The sequence below is a fragment of the Nerophis lumbriciformis genome, linkage group LG14, assembly GCF_033978685.3.
Source record: "Nerophis lumbriciformis linkage group LG14, RoL_Nlum_v2.1, whole genome shotgun sequence".
In the NCBI taxonomy this organism is placed as follows: domain Eukaryota; kingdom Metazoa; phylum Chordata; class Actinopteri; order Syngnathiformes; family Syngnathidae; genus Nerophis; species Nerophis lumbriciformis.
In genome coordinates this window covers 1155524-1172877 of record NC_084561.2, presented here as the reverse complement: position 1 = coordinate 1172877, position 17354 = coordinate 1155524, and the positions used below count along the sequence as shown (strand labels likewise).

The window sequence follows — 17354 nt, the reverse complement described above, 5'->3', positions numbered from 1 at the left end:
GTAGATGCGGGAAATATCGCTCAAAGGAAGACATGAAACTGCTACAGGAAAATACCAAAAAAAAGAGAAAAAGTCACCAAAATAGGAGCACAAGACAAGAACTAAAACACTACACACAGGAAAACAGTAAACAAGTCCAAATAAGTCAGGATGTGATGTGACAGGTGGTGACAGTACACCTACTTTGAGACAAGAGCTATAGTGATGCATGCTTGGTTATGCTTTAAAGTCATATCCAATAACTGCGACAACGACTTTTTACTGTCAACTAAGGCTGAAACGACGCGTCGACGTAGTCGACGTCATCGGTTACGTAAATACGTCGACGCCGTTTTTGTGCGTCGGCGCGTCGCATATTTACGTCACACTACTGTCATGGCGGAGCGCAAAGCAGACGATGCGAGCGAGGGGAAAAAAGCACGCCAAAAGTCGTCAAAAGTGTGGGAGTATTTCAATAAACGGCCTAATAATGTTGTTGTATGCACACTGTGTCGAGCGGAAATGGCCTATCATAGCAGCACAACGGCTATGAACGAACATTTGAAAAGAAAACCCCCGACAGCGTTCTTGCCATCACCATCAACAAGTCAATCGTCCGCGTGCGTATACGTTGTCATTATTACACAAAAACATGAATGTGTCATTTGTATCTGTGTTGTAAATTCATAAACTAAAGCACCGTTTGCTCTGAGAAGCGCGTTTGGCGTGCCTGTTCAGTGTTTACAAAGACGCGCTCCTCTTTAACGCTGTGGAGAGGCGGCGGCGGCGAGCGAGCGGCGAGGCGGGGCGCGCCGGGAGCGACGCCGCAAGAGACAGGGGACGACGAGCGAGCGAGGAAGAGGAGCTGAAAAGCGAGGAAAGAAAGAGAAAAGAGTTGGAAGAAAAATTAAAATAAAAAAAAAATTAAAAATTAAAATTAAAAGATTGTAAACCTGGCAAAGCCGTCTGGCGTTCAGTCTGTCGGTCCTGAAAGAACCCCACGGCACAAGACGTGTCACAAACGCTAACGTTAATTAGTTGTGCAAATACCTTTTACAACATTAACAGTTACATATACTATGTACAAACCAACAATTCACTTTCACTTTAATCATACTATCATTGTTGTGTTATTAAGCAAAATAAGCAATACTTTTACTTTTGTTGAAATGTTTACACTGTACACTTTTTTGTATTGGATGTTTAGCTTTATTTTTGCACATTTTAGCAAATAAGCAATACTTTTACTTTTGTTGAAATGTTTACACTTGTTACAGAATATTTCCGTTTTGCACTTTTTTGTATTGGATGTTTATCTTTATTTTTGCACATTTTAAAGCAAAATAAGCAATACTTTTACTTTTGAAATGCTTATACTATTCCAGAATATTAAGATTTGCACTGGATGTTTACTTTTATATTTGCACATTAAAAAGCAAATAAGCTACTTTTAATTTTGTTAAATGTTAAAAGTTTTAAATGTTTACATTGTTACAGAATATTTTGTCATGTTGTTGTCAATGTTGACTGAGTGGCCATACTTTTTTTTTTTTGTAAATAAAAGCCTTGCCTTTTGAAAAAACTGGCCTACATTTATTTTTTCCTCTTCATTTTAAATAAAAAAAATAATCGGTAAAAGGAAAAATAATCTATAGATTAATCGAAAAAAATAATCTATAGATTAACCGATTAATCGAAAAAAATAATCTATAGATTAATCGATAGAAAAATAATCGTTAGCTGCAGCCCTACTGTCAACTGGGTTTCTTTTTTGAATGACGTCTGCTGGTGGTGTGCCTACGCAATTTTTTAATTAAAAAATGTGCCTTGGCTCAAAAAAGGTTGAAAAACACTGCTCTACATAACACGTAATGGTGGTTATTTGCTCTAAATTTTGCATAGAAAATCTTTTACAGACTATCTTTAAACTGCTTTCTGGCCGTCTCTTCAGAATCCGCCATTTTGCGGGTGGCGTTATTTACGTGCCTCCACTTCGACTGCGTCTTCTCCCCGACATCCATATTGTAATTGTTTTTTGTGGAGGATGCATGTGCATGTGCGAGCCAGTCCGCCCCCACAACAAGAGGATAGCGAAAAAGAAGGAGCTTACGGACTAAAGCGTCGAGACTACAATGGCGGACCCGCGCAAAGCACTTTGGGTAAATTCATACCATATATGGACGTCACACTTGGCAAAAAAACGTCACCAAATTGGCAAATTCCAAACAATTTGTTCTACGGAAGTATAAAGGAAGGCAAGATTGTTTTATAAATGTCACCGCCAGCCTCCATGGTTTGATTTAAAATGTTCAGGAATGATGCATATTCCAAAAACAAATCAGCAGATAGCAAAAGGTTAGAGAAGTTGGATATGCATAGTAGCTCCCTCCCGCTGTGAGATGTTACATGATGTTGCTGGTGTACAACCGCTTGTGCTAATAAAACTTTTTTTTCTCCACATCTTTTTTTTTTACACCAACTACAATAAAGTGCCGATGAATACCGGTATCGATAAAGAATATATGGTATCGATAAAATCAGAACCATACACATCCCTAATTAGTACGGGTTTACTAATTAAAGGTGCAACAGTAATCGAAAAAGGAATTGCACTTTTTGGGAGAATTTCACAATCCCCCACTGTTAGAATAATTATGTGTACGTCATCACACAACTCTTATGCTTAAAGGCCGTTGCTATAGTTATTATCAATTGTGCTGAAGTTGTACTTTTCTATCTGTGCAAAGGGACAACTTGCAAATCCAAGATTGCGAGTCGCCTCGTATCAGTGTTTGTGTCCAGAACATCGAGTACCGTGACGCAGACAAAGCAGAGACAGGGCGACATCACGAGTGTCAGCACATTTGCGAATAATCATATATTGTGTCCAACTGGGGCTGCTGAAATTACCCCCCTTCCTTCAGAAGCAGCCTCAGTGATGTAACCAGGGACCCCCCCAAATAAATAGAGGAGCACGTGGGACTGTACCTGAGAGCGTAGGTTGGATCTGTAACTAAGAGTACAGCCCAAAACGTCTCTCCTCATGAGTAAAATTGAACTCTGTCTCTGCATGATTCCTTGCTTCTTGTCTGTTTAATAGATGTCATCAGTGTTTGAACCTGACACCCATGTAAGACAAGAACTCGTGTTTTGTGTGTGTGTGTGTGTGTGTGTGTGTGTGTTTATATATGTGTGTGTGTGTGTGTGTGTGTGTGTGTGTGTGTGTGTGTGTGTGTGTGTGTGTGTGTGTGTGACCAGGGCTAACACTACTTGTGTGTGACCAGGGCGAACACTACTTGTGTGTGACCAGGGCTAACACTACTTGTGTGTATGTGTGTGTGACCAGGGCGAACACTACTTGTGTGTGACCAGGGCTAACACTACTTGTGTGTGACCAGGGCTAACACTACTTGTGTGTGTGTGTGACCAGAGCTAACACTACTTGTGTGCGTGTGACCGGGGCTAACACTACGTGTGTGTGTGTGACCAGGGCTAACACTACTTGTGTGTGACCAGCGCTAACACTACTTGTGTGTGTGTGTGTGTGTGTGTGTGTGTGTGTGACCAGGGCTAACACTACTTGTGTGTGACCAGGGCTAACACTACTTGTGTGTGTGCGCGTGTATGTGTCCAGGGCTAACACTACGTGTGTGTGTGTGTGTGTGTGTGTGTGTGTGTGTGTGTGTGTGTGTGTGTGTGTGTGTGTGTGTGTGTGTGTGTGTGTGTGTGTGTGTGTGTGTGTGTGAGACCAGGGCTAACACTACTTGTGTGTAACCAGGACTAACACTACTTGTGTGTGTGTGTGTATGTGTGTGTGACCAGGGCTAACACTACTTGTGTGTGTGTGTGTGTGTGAGACCAGGACTAACACTACTTGTGTGTGCGTGTGTGCATGTGTGTGTGACCAGGGCTAACACTACTTGTGTGTGTGTGTGTGTGTGTGACCAGGGCTAACACTACTTGTGTGTGACCAGGGCTAACACCACTTGTGTGTGACCAGGGCTGACACTACTTGTGTGTGACCAGGGCTAACACTACATGTGTGTGTGTGTGCGCGTGTATGTGTCCAGGGCTAACACTACTTGTGTGTGACCAGGGCTAACACTACTTGTGTGTGTGTGTGTGTGTGTGTGTGTGTGTGTGTGACCAGGGCTAACACTACTTGTGTGTGACCAGGGCTAACACTACTTGTGTGTGTGTGTGTGACCAGAGCTAACACTACTTGTGTGTGTGTGACCAGGGCTAACACTACTTGTGTGTGTGTGTGTGTGTGTGTGTGACCAGGGCTAACACTACTTGTGTGTGACCAGGGCTAACACTAAAGTGTGTGACCAGGGCTAACACTACTTGTGTGTGACCAGGACTAACACTACTTGTGTGTGTGTGTGACCAGGGCTAACACTACTTGTGCGTGTGTGTGTGACCAGAGCTAACACTACTTGTGTGTGTGTGACCAGGGCTAACACTACTTGTGTGTGACCAGGGCTAACACTACTTGTGTGTGTGTGTGTGTGTGTGTGACCAGGGCTAACACTACTTGTGTGTGACCAGGGCTAACACTACTTGTGTGCGTGTGTGTGTGACCAGGGCTAACACTACTTGTGTGACCAGGGCTAACACTACTTGTGTGTGACCAGGGCTAACACTACTTGTGTGGGACCAGGGCTAACACTACTTGTGTGTGACCAGGGCTAACACTACTTGTGTGCGTGTGTGTGTGACCAGGGCTAACACTACTTGTGTGACCAGGGCTAACACTACTTGTGTGTGACCAGGGCTAACACTACTTGTGTGGGACCAGGGCTAACACTACTTGTGTGTGACCAGGGCTAACACTACTTGTGTGTGTGTGACCAGGGCTAACACTACTTGTGTGTGTGTGTGTGTGTGACCAGGGCTAACACTACTTGTGTGTGACCAGGACTAACACGACTTGTGTGTGTGTGTGTGTGGGTGACCAGGGCTAACACGACTTGTGTGTGTGTGTGTGACCAGGGCTAACACTACTTGTGTGTGACCAGGACTAACACTACTTGTGTGTGGGTGTGTGCATGTGTGTGTGACCAGGGCTAACACTAGTGTGTGACCAGGGCTAACACTACTTGTGTGTGTGTGACCAGGGCTAACACTAAAGTGTGTGACCAGGGCTAACACTACTTGTGTGTGACCAGGACTAACACTACTTGTGTGTGTGTGTGTGTGAGACCAGGGCTAACACTACTTGTGTGTGTGTGTGTGTGTGTGTGTGTGTGTGTGTGTGTGTGTGTGTGTGTGTGTGTGTGTGTGTGTGTGTGTGACCAGGGCTAACACTACTTGTGTGTGACCAGGGCTAACACTACTTGTGTGGGTGTGTGTGTGTGTGTGACCAGGGCTAACACTACTTGTGTTTGTGTGTGTGTGGCCAGGGCTAACACTACTTGTGTGTGTGTGAACAGGGCTAACACTACTTGTGTGTGTGTGTGTGTGTGTGTGTGTGTGTGTGTGTGTGTGTGTGTGTGTGTGTGTGTGTGACCAGGGCTAACACTACTTGTGTGTGACCAGGGCTAACACTACTTATGTGTGTGTGTGTGTGTGACCAGGGCTAACTTGACTTGTGTGTGTGTATGTGTCCAGGGCTAACACTACTTGTGTGTGACCAGGGCTAACACTACTTGTGTGTGACCAGGGCTAACACTACTTGTGTGTGACCAGGTCTATCACTACTTGTGTGGGTGTGTGTGTGTGTATGTGACCAGGGCACACACACACACGCACACACACGTACACGCACACCCCCGCGTAGCGTGCGTGTGACCAGGGGCGCTTTCCTGCCACTTGGTGCTGAACGCCTCTCCTCTTCCTCTCGGCAAGAAGAAGTTAAAAATGTCCACAAAAGACACGACGGAGACCAACAACGACAACTTTTTCCAGAAGAGAAAAGTTTGAGCGCGGCCGCGTCGAGTCTTTTCTTCGGATGTTAGCTACATTAGTGCCGCGCGGTTCCTCCCCAGGAGAGGGGGTGGAGTGGCTCTTTAAGGCGGGCAGGGAGGCTCTTTAAGGCGGGCAGAGAGGCTCCAAACGCCGGAGAGCTTCTCCATTTCTCCACCCTCCTCCTCCTCCTCCCCACCCCCACACACACTTTAACCCCCACGCTGCTACGTTCCGCCCCGCGAGAAGTTGGCCGAGCGAAGCGCCGAGGCACACGCCCTTCGAGTCCGGCTCAACGAGCGCCGCCGATCGGCCTCGATTCGCCCGCCGTGAGAGAGACTTGAGCAGCCTCGTTGTGATCCACTCACACGCTCACTTACCTCCGCCGCCATTGCGCTCCTGCGCGAGATCACTGTCCCGGATGTTGTCGCTCTCTTCTGTGCTGGAGCGCCGCTCACTCTCTCTCTCTCTCTCTGTGTGTGTGTGTGTGTGTGTGTGTGTGTGTTACTCTGCTAGATACTTGTATATACTCTTTTTACTGTGTGTGTGTGTGTGTGTGTGTGTGTGTGTGTTACTCTGCTAGATACTTGTATATACTCTTTTTACTGTGTGTGTGTGTGTGTGTGTGTTACTCTGCTAGATACTTGTATATACTCTTTTTAGTGTGTGTGTGTGTGTTACTCTGCTAGATACTTGTATATACTCTTTTTACTGTGTGTGTGTGTGTGTGTGTGTGTGTGTGTGTGTGTGTGTGTGTGTGTGTGTTACTCTGCTAGATACTTGTATATACTCTTTTTACTGTGTGTGTGTGTGTGTGTGTGTGTGTGTTACTCTGCTAGATACTTGTATATACTCTTTTTACTGTGTGTGTGTGTGTGTGTGTGTGTGTGTGTGTGTATTACTCTGCTAGATACTTGTATATACTCTTTTTACTGTGTGTGTGTGCTTGCTAGATACTTGTATATACTCTTTTTACTGTATCTAGCAGAGTAACACCCACAGTAAAAAGAGTATATACACGTATTTAGCAGAGTAACACACACACACACACACACACACACAGTAAAAAGAGTATATACAAGTATCTAGCAAGCACACACACACACACAGTAAAAAGAGTATATACAAGTATTTAGCAGAGTAACACACACACACACACACACACACACACACACACACACACACACACACACACACACACACACAGTAAAGAGTATATACAAGTATCTAGCAAGCACACACACAAAGTAAAAAGAGTATATACAAGTATCTAGCAGAGTAACGCACACACACACACACACACACACAGTAAAAAGAGTATATACAAGTATCTAGCAGAGTAACACACACACACACACACACACACACACAGTAAAAAGAGTATATACAAGTATCTAGCAAGCACACACACACACAGTAAAAAGAGTATATACAAGTATCTAGCAGAGTAACACACACACACACACACACACACACACACACACACACAGTAAAAAGAGTATATACAAGTATCTAGCAAGCACACACACACAGTAAAAAGAGTATATACAAGTATCTAGCAGAGTAACACACACACACACACACACACACACACACACAGTAAAAAGAGTATATACTAGATACTTGTATATACTCTTTTTACTGTGTGTGTGTGTGTGTGTGTGTGTGTGTGTGTGTGCTTGCTAGATACTTGTATATACTCTTTTTACTGTGTGTGTGTGTGTTACTCTGCTAGATACTTGTATATACTCTTTTTACTGTGTGTGTGTGCTTGCTAGATACTTGTATATACTCTTTTTACTGTGTGTGTGTATGTGTGTGTGTGTGTGTGTGTTACTCTGCTAGATACTTGTATATACTCTTTTTACTGTGTGTGTGTGTGCTTGCTAGATACTTGTATATACTCTTTTTACTGTGTGTGTGTGTGTGTGTGTGTGTGTGTGTGTGTGTGTGTGTGTGTGTGTGTGTGTGTGTGTGTGTGTGTGTTACTCTGCTAGATACTTGTATATACTCTTTTTACTGTGTGTGTGTGTGTGTGTGTGTGTGTGTGTGTGTGTGTGTGTGTGTGTGTGTGTGTGTGCTTGCTAGATACTTGTATATACTCTTTTTACTGTGTGTGTGTGTGTGTGTGTGTGTGTGTGTGTGTGTGTGTTACTCTGCTAGATACTTGTATATACTCTTTTTACTGTGTGTGTGTGCTTGCTAGATACTTGTATATACTCTTTTTACTGTGTGTGTGTATGTGTGTGTGTGTGTGTGTGTTACTCTGCTAGATACTTGTATATACTCTTTTTACTGTGTGTGTGTGTGTTACTCTGCTAGATACTTGTATATACTCTTTTTACTGTGTGTGTGTGTGTGTGTGTGTGTGTGTGTGTGTTACTCTGCTAGATACTTGTATATACTCTTGTTACTGTGTGTGTGTGTGCTTGCTAGATACTTGTATATACTCTTTTTACTGTGTGTGTGTATGTGTGTGTGTGTGTGTGTGTTACTCTGCTAGATACTTGTATATACTCTTTTTACTGTGTGTGTGTGTGCTTGCTAGATACTTGTATATACTCTTTTTACTGTGTGTGTGTGTGTGTGTGTGTGTGTGTGTGTGTGTGTGTGTGTGTGTGTGTGTGTGTGTGTGTTACTCTGCTAGATACTTGTATATACTCTTTTTACTGTGTGTGTGTGTGTGCTTGCTAGATACTTGTATATACTCTTTTTACTGTGTGTGTGTGTGTGTGTGTGTGTGTGTGTTACTCTGCTAGATACTTGTATATACTCTTTTTACTGTGTGTGTGTGTGTGTGTGTGTGTGTGTTACTCTGCTAGATACTTGTATATACTCTTTTTACTGTGTGTGTGTGTGTGTGTGTGTGTGTGTGTGTGTGCTTGCTAGATACTTGTATATACTCTTTTTACTGTGTGTGTGTGTGTTACTCTGCTAGATACTTGTATATACTCTTTTTACTGTGTGTGTGTGTGTTACTCTGCTAGATACTTGTATATACTCTTTTTACTGTGTGTGTGTGTGTGTGTGTGTGTGTGTGTGTGTGTGTGTGTGTTACTCTGCTAGATACTTGTATATACTCTTGTTACTGTGTGTGTGTGTGCTTGCTAGATACTTGTATATACTCTTTTTACTGTGTGTGTGTGTGTGTGTGCTTGCTAGATACTTGTATATACTCTTTTTACTGTGTGTGTGTGTTACTCTGCTAGATACTTGTATATTTTCACTGTGTGTGTGTTACTCTCCGGATACTTGTATATTTATTTCACTGTGTGTGTTACTCTGCTATAGATACTTGTATATTTCACTGTGTGTGTGCTTGCTAGATACTTGTATATACTCTTTTTACTGTGTGTGTGTGTGTGTGTGTGTTACTCTGCTAGATACTTGTGTTCACTGTGTGTGTGTTACTCTCTGGATACTTGTATATTTATTTCACTGTGTGTGTTACTCTGCTATAGATACTTGTATATTTCACTGTGTGTGTGCTTGCTAGATACTTGTATATACTCTTTTTACTGTGTGTGTGTGTGTGTGTGTGTGTGTTACTCTGCTAGATACTTGTATATTTTCACTGTGTGTGTGTTACTCTCTGGATACTTGTATATTTATTTCACTGTGTGTGTTACTCTGCTATAGATACTTGTATATTTCACTGTGTGTGTGCTTGCTAGATACTTGTATATACTCTTTTTACTGTGTGTGTGTGTGTGTGTGTGTGTGTGTGTAACTCTGCTAGATACTTGTATATTTCACTGTGTGTGTGTTACTCTGCTAGATACTTGTGTACTCTTTTTACTGCCTATATTTCATATCATGTATATGGAAGGACGTTTCCGCCACTAAAAACAACGAAATAGCTTAATGGCGAGTCATGTATACGAGATACATAAATATGAGGTACAAAAGTCGAAATGAAGGGATAAAAAGTCATAATTATGAAATAAATGTCACACTTATGAGATGAAAAGTCACAATTATTAAGTAAAATGTCATAATTATGAAAGAAAAAGTCGAAATCATGAGTTTAAGTCAATATTACGAAAGAAAAAGTCATATATATGTGATAAAACGTCATAAATATAAGATTTTAAGTCACAATTATGCATACTTGCCAACCTTGAGACTTCCGATTTCGGGAACTCGTTGGGAGTTTCCTCCTCTCCCAGCTCGCTAGCCTCAATCTGAACCTTGGTATTTACCGTGATGACGGACTGGCAGTGTGTCGCGCCTCGCCAAGGAGCAGCGAGAATACCAAGAAGCGCATATGCCAAATTTTCAAAGAGAACGGCCTACGGACCACGATTGAAGCCAACAAGCAAATCGTCAACTTCCTTGACGTCACTTTCAACCTGAGAAATAACAGCTACCAACCATTCACGAAACCCAACACAACACTCCAATACGTGCACCATGACAGCAACCACCCACCCACCACCACAAAAAGAATACCTACCGGAATTAATAAAAGGCTATCGATGCTGTCATCTAGCAAAGCTGAATTTGACCAAGCAACCCCCCCGTACCAAAAAGCCCTTGATGAAAGCGGATACAATTTCACCCTCACCTATGAACCCACGCCAGGAAGCCAGCCAAAAAAGAACAGAAAACGAAACGGCATCATCTGGTACAACCCCCCATACAGCAAAAACGTCTCAACTAACATTGGACACAAATTCCTCAATCTGATTGACAAACACTTTCCCAAAGACAACACCCTAAGAAAAGTATTCAACAAGAACAACATTAAATTGAGCTACAGCTGTATGAACAATATACGACAAATTATCTCAAACCACAACAAAACAATTGCAAATGAGCCGTCGGCCCCCGGACAGAGCGACTCCAAAACCAACAAAGGCTGTAACTGCCGAAAGAAACCTGATTGCCCTCTCAACGGGGGGTGCTTACAAACATCAGTTGTCTACCAATCTAAGGTAACACGCAAGGACATTAACACATCCGACACATATGTAGGATTAACCGAGGGAGAGTTCAAAACCAGATGGAACAATCACAAGGCTTCTTTCAGGAACCAAAACCTGCGGAATACCACAGAACTCAGCAAACACATTTGGGACCTCAAAGACAATAATGTTGAATATTCAATAACATGGCAAATTCTTGCATCCAGCACACCTTACAATAGTGGTAATAAAAGATGCAACCTATGCTTGAAAGAGAAACTGTTTATTATTTACCGTCCAGACCTGTCATCCCTCAACAAGCGCAGCGAAATTGTAACAGCATGCCGCCACAGACGGAAACACCTCCTAGGTAACACATGAGCCAATCACCACGCCCCTACGCCAGCCTGTACCCACCCACTCTGTGCCCTATATAAACCATGGTATGTGAATGCTCCCATTAAAATCTCCTGATGATTGAGGGAACCCCCTCATGAAACAGGCCTGTAGAGATGAAATAGTCTTGTGATTTTTTTCCCACACATATATACATATATATATATATATATATATATATATACGTATATATATATATATATATATATATATATATATATATATATATATATATATATATATATATATATATATATATATATATATAATATACATCCTGAAAATATGCAAACAAAACTGTGTTTAGATCATTGATACTTCAAACTTGCATAAATAAATCTTAAGGAATATAACATAACTTGGCTTCTGAGAGCTTCAAAATGTAATGAATAAAATGCTAAAGTTGTTGATAAACAAGCAATTATTTTAATAATTAAATATGGTAATTTTAAATGAATTATTATAATTTAAAATTAATTATTTCAAATATGTTTATTTTAATGTATAATTCTATGGCTGGACGTAATAAGGAGTCAGAAAAAATAAAAATAAAAATACAATAAATGTTGATGTTTTTAGCAAAATATAGTAAAAATGTATTTAGTTTTTTTTTTTTTAAATTAATAAATATATTTATTTTTAGGTAAGATAAACATAATAATTCAATTTATCTCTCGTCTGGATGATTTAGTTCTTGTCACCCTGTTGTCCTCCTGTCTGAAAAAAGGCTGTCCTCACTCAGGTCCGCATGGAGCTGGAGGGGGCGTGGCCTCCAGCTCCGGCTGAAAATCGGGAGATTTTCGGGAGAATATTTGTCCTGGGAGGTTTTCGGGAGAGGCGCTGAATTTCGGGAGTTTCCCGGAAAATTCGGGAGGGTTGGCAAGTATGCAATTATGAGATTAAAAAAGCATAATTATTCAATAGAAAGTCGAATTAATGAAACATTTTTATTTTATTTTGAAAATCATAATTATGACATAAAAAGCCAGAATTATGAGATAAAGAATGTCGAAAATATGAGATAAGTAGTTCGAAATTTTAAGATTAAAAGTCATAATTATGAAAAAAAAAGTCGAAATCATGAGATTAAGTCAAAAATGTCATAAATATAAGAGTTTAAAAGTCATAATTATGAGATTAAAAAAAGTATAATTATTCAATAAAATAATGAGATTAAAACATTTTTAATTATGAGACGAGAAAATCAAAATGATGAGATAAAAAGTCAGAGTTATGAGAGAAAAGGTTGAAATGATGAGATGAAGTCGAAATGATAAAATAAGTCATAAGTAGGAGATAACAAGTCATAATGAGATGAAAAGTCACAATTATTAAGTAAAATGTCATAATTATGAAAGAAAAAGTCGAAATCATGAGTTTAAGTCAATATTACGAAAGAAAAAGTCATAAATATGAGATAAAGCGAAGATTTGAAGTCACAATTATGAGATTAAAAAAGCATAATTATTCAATAGAAAGTCGAATTAATGAGACATTTTTATTTTATTTTGAAAATCATAATTATGACATAAAAAGCCAGAATTATGAGATAAAGAATGTCGAAAATATGAGATAAGTAGTTCGAAATTTTAAGATTGAAAGTCATAATTATGAAAAAAAAGTCGAAATCATGAGATTAAGTCAAAAATGTCATAAATATAAGAGTTTAAAAGTCATAATTATGAGTATAAAAAAAGTATAATTATTCAATAAAATAATGAGATTAAAACATTTTTAATTATGAGACGAGAAAATCAAAATGAAGAGATAAAAAGTCAGAGTTATGAGAGAAAAGGTTGAAATGATGAGATGAAGTCGAAATGATAAAATAAGTCATAAGTAGGAGATAACAAGTCATAATGAGATGAAAAGTCACAATTATTAAGTAAAATGTCATAATTATGAAAGAAAAAGTCGAAATCATGAGTTTAAGTCAATATTACGAAAGAAAAAGTCATAAATATGAAATAAAGCGAAGATTTTAAGTCACAATTATGAGATTAAAAAAGCATAATTATTCAATAGAAAGTCGAAATAATGAGAATTTTTTTATTTATTTTGAAAATCATAATTATGACATAAAAAGCCAGAATTCTGAGATAAAGAATGTCGAAAATATGAGATAAGTAGTTCCAAATTTTAAGATTAAAAGTCATAATTATATGTCATAATTATGAAAAAAAAGTCGAAATCATGAGATTAAGTCAAAAATGTCATAAATATAAGAGTTTTAAAGTCATAATTATGAGATTAAAAAAGTATAATTATTCAATAAAATAATGAGATTAAAACAGTTTTAATTATGAGACGAGAAAATAAAAAATGATGAGATAAAAAGTCAGAGTTATGAGAGAAAAGGTTGAAATGATGAGATGAAGTCGAAATGATAAAATAAGTCATAAGTAGGAGATAACAAGTCATAATGAGATGAAACGTCATCATTTTGAGATAAAAAAAAAATCGAAATTATGAGAAGAAAAAGTGAAAATGATGAGATACAGTCGAAATTATCAAATACAAAATCAAAATTATAAGATAAGAAAGTCGAAAATAAGAGATAAGAGAGTCCAAATTATGAGACAGTCTGATTAACAAGAGAAAAATTCGAATTTATGAGATAATAAATCTTAATTATGAAATAAAAAGACCTATTTATGTGAGGGAAAAGTCATATTTATGTGAGAAAAAGTCCTATATTTAAGAGAAAAAGTAAAAAGTATGAGATTAAAAATCTAAATTATGAGATAAAAATGTCATGAAATATGAGAAAAGTCATTATTCTTATCTCATAATTTCGACTTTTTATCTCATCAATTCGATTGTTTTATCTCATAATCCCGAATTTTTATCTCATATTTATGATTTTTTTTTTTTATCGCACAATTTAGATTTTTTTTTATCTCATAATCCCAACCTTTTATCTCATTACTATGATTTAACATTGTTTTTGTTTTTTTGTGGTGGAAAAGGGCTTCGACACTTATATTATCTTTCAAAACTATTTTAAAAACTCAGCTTTCTTATAAAGTAAAATAAAATAGGTGATGTCTGCAAGTGCTCTTGTGGTTACTAACACATATACATACATACATACTAGCAGGCCCGGCCCTAACCAATCTGGCGCCCTAGGCAAGATTTTAGGTGGCGCCCCCCCACATCGTCAGTGAAGTGTATATACTCACAAGAAACCGAATAGCTTTGTCTTTGACCTTTTTTTTTTTACTTACAACTATACCTAATATATAAAGGGGTGGAAAAGTGACTATTACCTGCAGGGCAAACATTAGCTAACCAGAAGGCAATAACAATGTAAACAAAAAACACCTGCTTAAAAGATCTAATACAAATGTCCCTGAGGAATGTAAGGTGGGAGTACTGTAATTACCTAACGTTACATTATTATTTTCCATAACAATTTAGCCCACTCCACAATATTAACCCGACGTTAAAACAGAACTAGCTATTTATTGATTAGCAATTGCCGAATCATGTAACATTAGCTTAATGCTAAAAAGCCAGGTTACTATCACATTCTGTAACAGACAAATCATTTCATGTAGGCTAACGTTACCTACCTGCTACCTCTGTCTTTTCTCGTTTCTACTCCTCTTCTTTTCTCTTTTTTCTTCCTTGGGCACCTGACAGTTTTGGCCGTTTTGACATCTTGTGTTGAATTTTTTGATGTGGTGACGTCCAAAAAGAGTCATGATACGGGAAGGGAGGGGGCGCACCGTGCGCGGGAGGGGGCCGGGGGTCGTAATGTTGTAACAAATAATATTTCTATTAAATAGGCTTTACTTTGCATTTTAATTAACGTGGGATTATTTTTTGTATTTAGAAATAATAGTACCAACTTTTTTTTTCTTTTTTTTTTTCTCCAACATTTGTGGCACTGGCGTGGCGCCCCCTGATGGACGGCGCCCTTAGCATTTGCCTATACGGCCTATGCCACGGGCCGGCCCTGCATACTAGTGTTGATACCATACTTGCCAACCTTGAGACCTCCGATTTCGGGGGGTGGGGGTAGGGGCGTGGTCGGGGGTGGGGCGGGGGGCGTGGTTGGGGGTGTGGTTAAGATATATATATATATATATATATATATATATATATATATATATATATATATATATATATATATATATATATATATATATAAGAAATACTTGACTTTCAGTGAATTCTAGCTACATATATATATATATATATATATATATATATATATATATATATATATATATATATATATATACGCCAGGAAACCAGCCAAAAAAGAACAGAAAACGAAACGACATCATCTGGTACAACCCCCCATACAGCAAAAACGTCTCAACGAACATTGGACACAAATTCCTCAATCTGATTGACAAACACTTTCCCAAAGACAACACCCTAAGAAAAGTATTCAACAAGAACAACATTAAATTGAGCTACAGCTGCATGAACAATATACGACAAATCATCTCAAACCACAACAAAACAATTGCAAATGAGCCGTCGGCCCCCAGACAGAGCGACTCCAAAACCAACAAAGGATGTAACTGTCGAAAGAAACCTGATTGCCCTTTCAACGGGGGGTGCTTACAAACATCAGTTGTCTACCAATCTAAGGTAATACGCAAGGACATTAACACATCCGACACATATGTAGGATTAACCGAGGGAGAATTCAAAACCAGATGGAACAATCACAAGGCTTCTTTCAGGAACAAAAACCTGCGAAATACCACAGAACTCAGCAAACACATTTGGGACCTCAAAGACAATAATGTTGAATATTCAATAACATGGCAAATTCTTGCATCCAGCACACCTTACAATAGTGGCAATAAAAGATGCAACCTATGCTTGAAAGAGAAACTGTTTATTATTTACCGTCCAGACCTGTCATCCCTCAACAAGCGCAGCGAAATTGTAACAACATGCCGCCATAGACGGAAACACCTCCTAGGTAACACATGAGCCAATCACCACGCCCCTAGGCCAGCCTGTACCCACCCACTCTGTGCCCTATATAAACCATGGTATGCGAATGCTCCCATTAAAATCTCCTGATGATTGAGGGTACCCCCCCTCATGAAACAGGCCTGTAGAGATGAAATAGTCTTGTGATTTTTTTCCCACACATACATATATTGCGCTCTACTACGGTATCGAGCACTATTTTTTGGATAACCTTATTAAGACATATATATATATATATATATATATATATATATATATATATATATATATATATATATATATTTATATACATATATATATATATATATATATATATATATATATATATATATATATATATATATATATATATATATATATATATATATATATATAAAATAAATACTTGAATTTCAGTGTTCATTTACAAACTACAACTCACAAACACTTTAGAGTTAGGCTCCACCATCAGAATGTGTACTTAAACTTATAAAGATCACATGGATATTATTCAGTGAGTTGATTCACCAAAACTAACCTGTTATACAGGAGGAAAAAGCACACAGGACGTTTCAATTGTTCACAGACTGGTCGCGCTCATCAGAATGACAAGACACTTCCGGTCTGCAGGCGATAGCATTCAATTGGGAAGAAACGCCCTTTTTCGGGAGAAAATTTGTCCCGGGAGGTTTTCGGGAGAGGCGCTGAATTTCGGGAGTCTCCCGGAAAATCCGGGAGGGTTGGCAAGTATGGTTGATATGCACAAGGATGCATGACTAAAAAATGAAAAGTTTGACTTGAATGTGAAGGCAGAAATGAGGGAGGGGACATTGCAAGGTCACTGCAGATAAAGACAGAAGCTGCTGTGTTCAACATGTATGCATGCAGCTCACAAGATATACTGTATGTACAGTACAGTACTATTTACACTCAAATGACACCTTTGTCACTGAAAAAGCAGGCAAGAATGTCAGTGAACAGGAAGAAAAACATAAAGTCATGTAGCTGTTGAATAAATGCCCCAGAAGATGATTAAACCATCAAATATTTGGAACAATACTCGTAATAATACAACTGATTGACACCAAACACACAGAGGAAATACTTCTCTGCAAATCCTCCACAAATTGTCATTTTTATTCTATATTGTATTACTTTTGTATTTATATTTGTGAACACAAAAAGTCCATCTGTGATCAGGATAGTAAAAAAACTAAACTACCG

The 17354-nt window shown here is 38.8% G+C and overlaps 1 protein-coding gene across 1 annotated transcript in view; it reads right to left on the bottom strand.

Annotated features, from left to right (window-relative positions):
• Positions 1-6299, bottom strand: part of mier2 (mesoderm induction early response 1, family member 2) — a 60308-nt gene extending 54009 nt beyond the window's left edge. Inside the window, exon 1 of the mRNA XM_061976265.2 lies at positions 6267-6299. The gene's annotated coding sequence lies outside the window, so the exon portion shown is untranslated. The remainder of the gene's footprint in view (positions 1-6266) is intronic.
• Positions 6300-17354: the final 11055 nt, after the last annotated feature.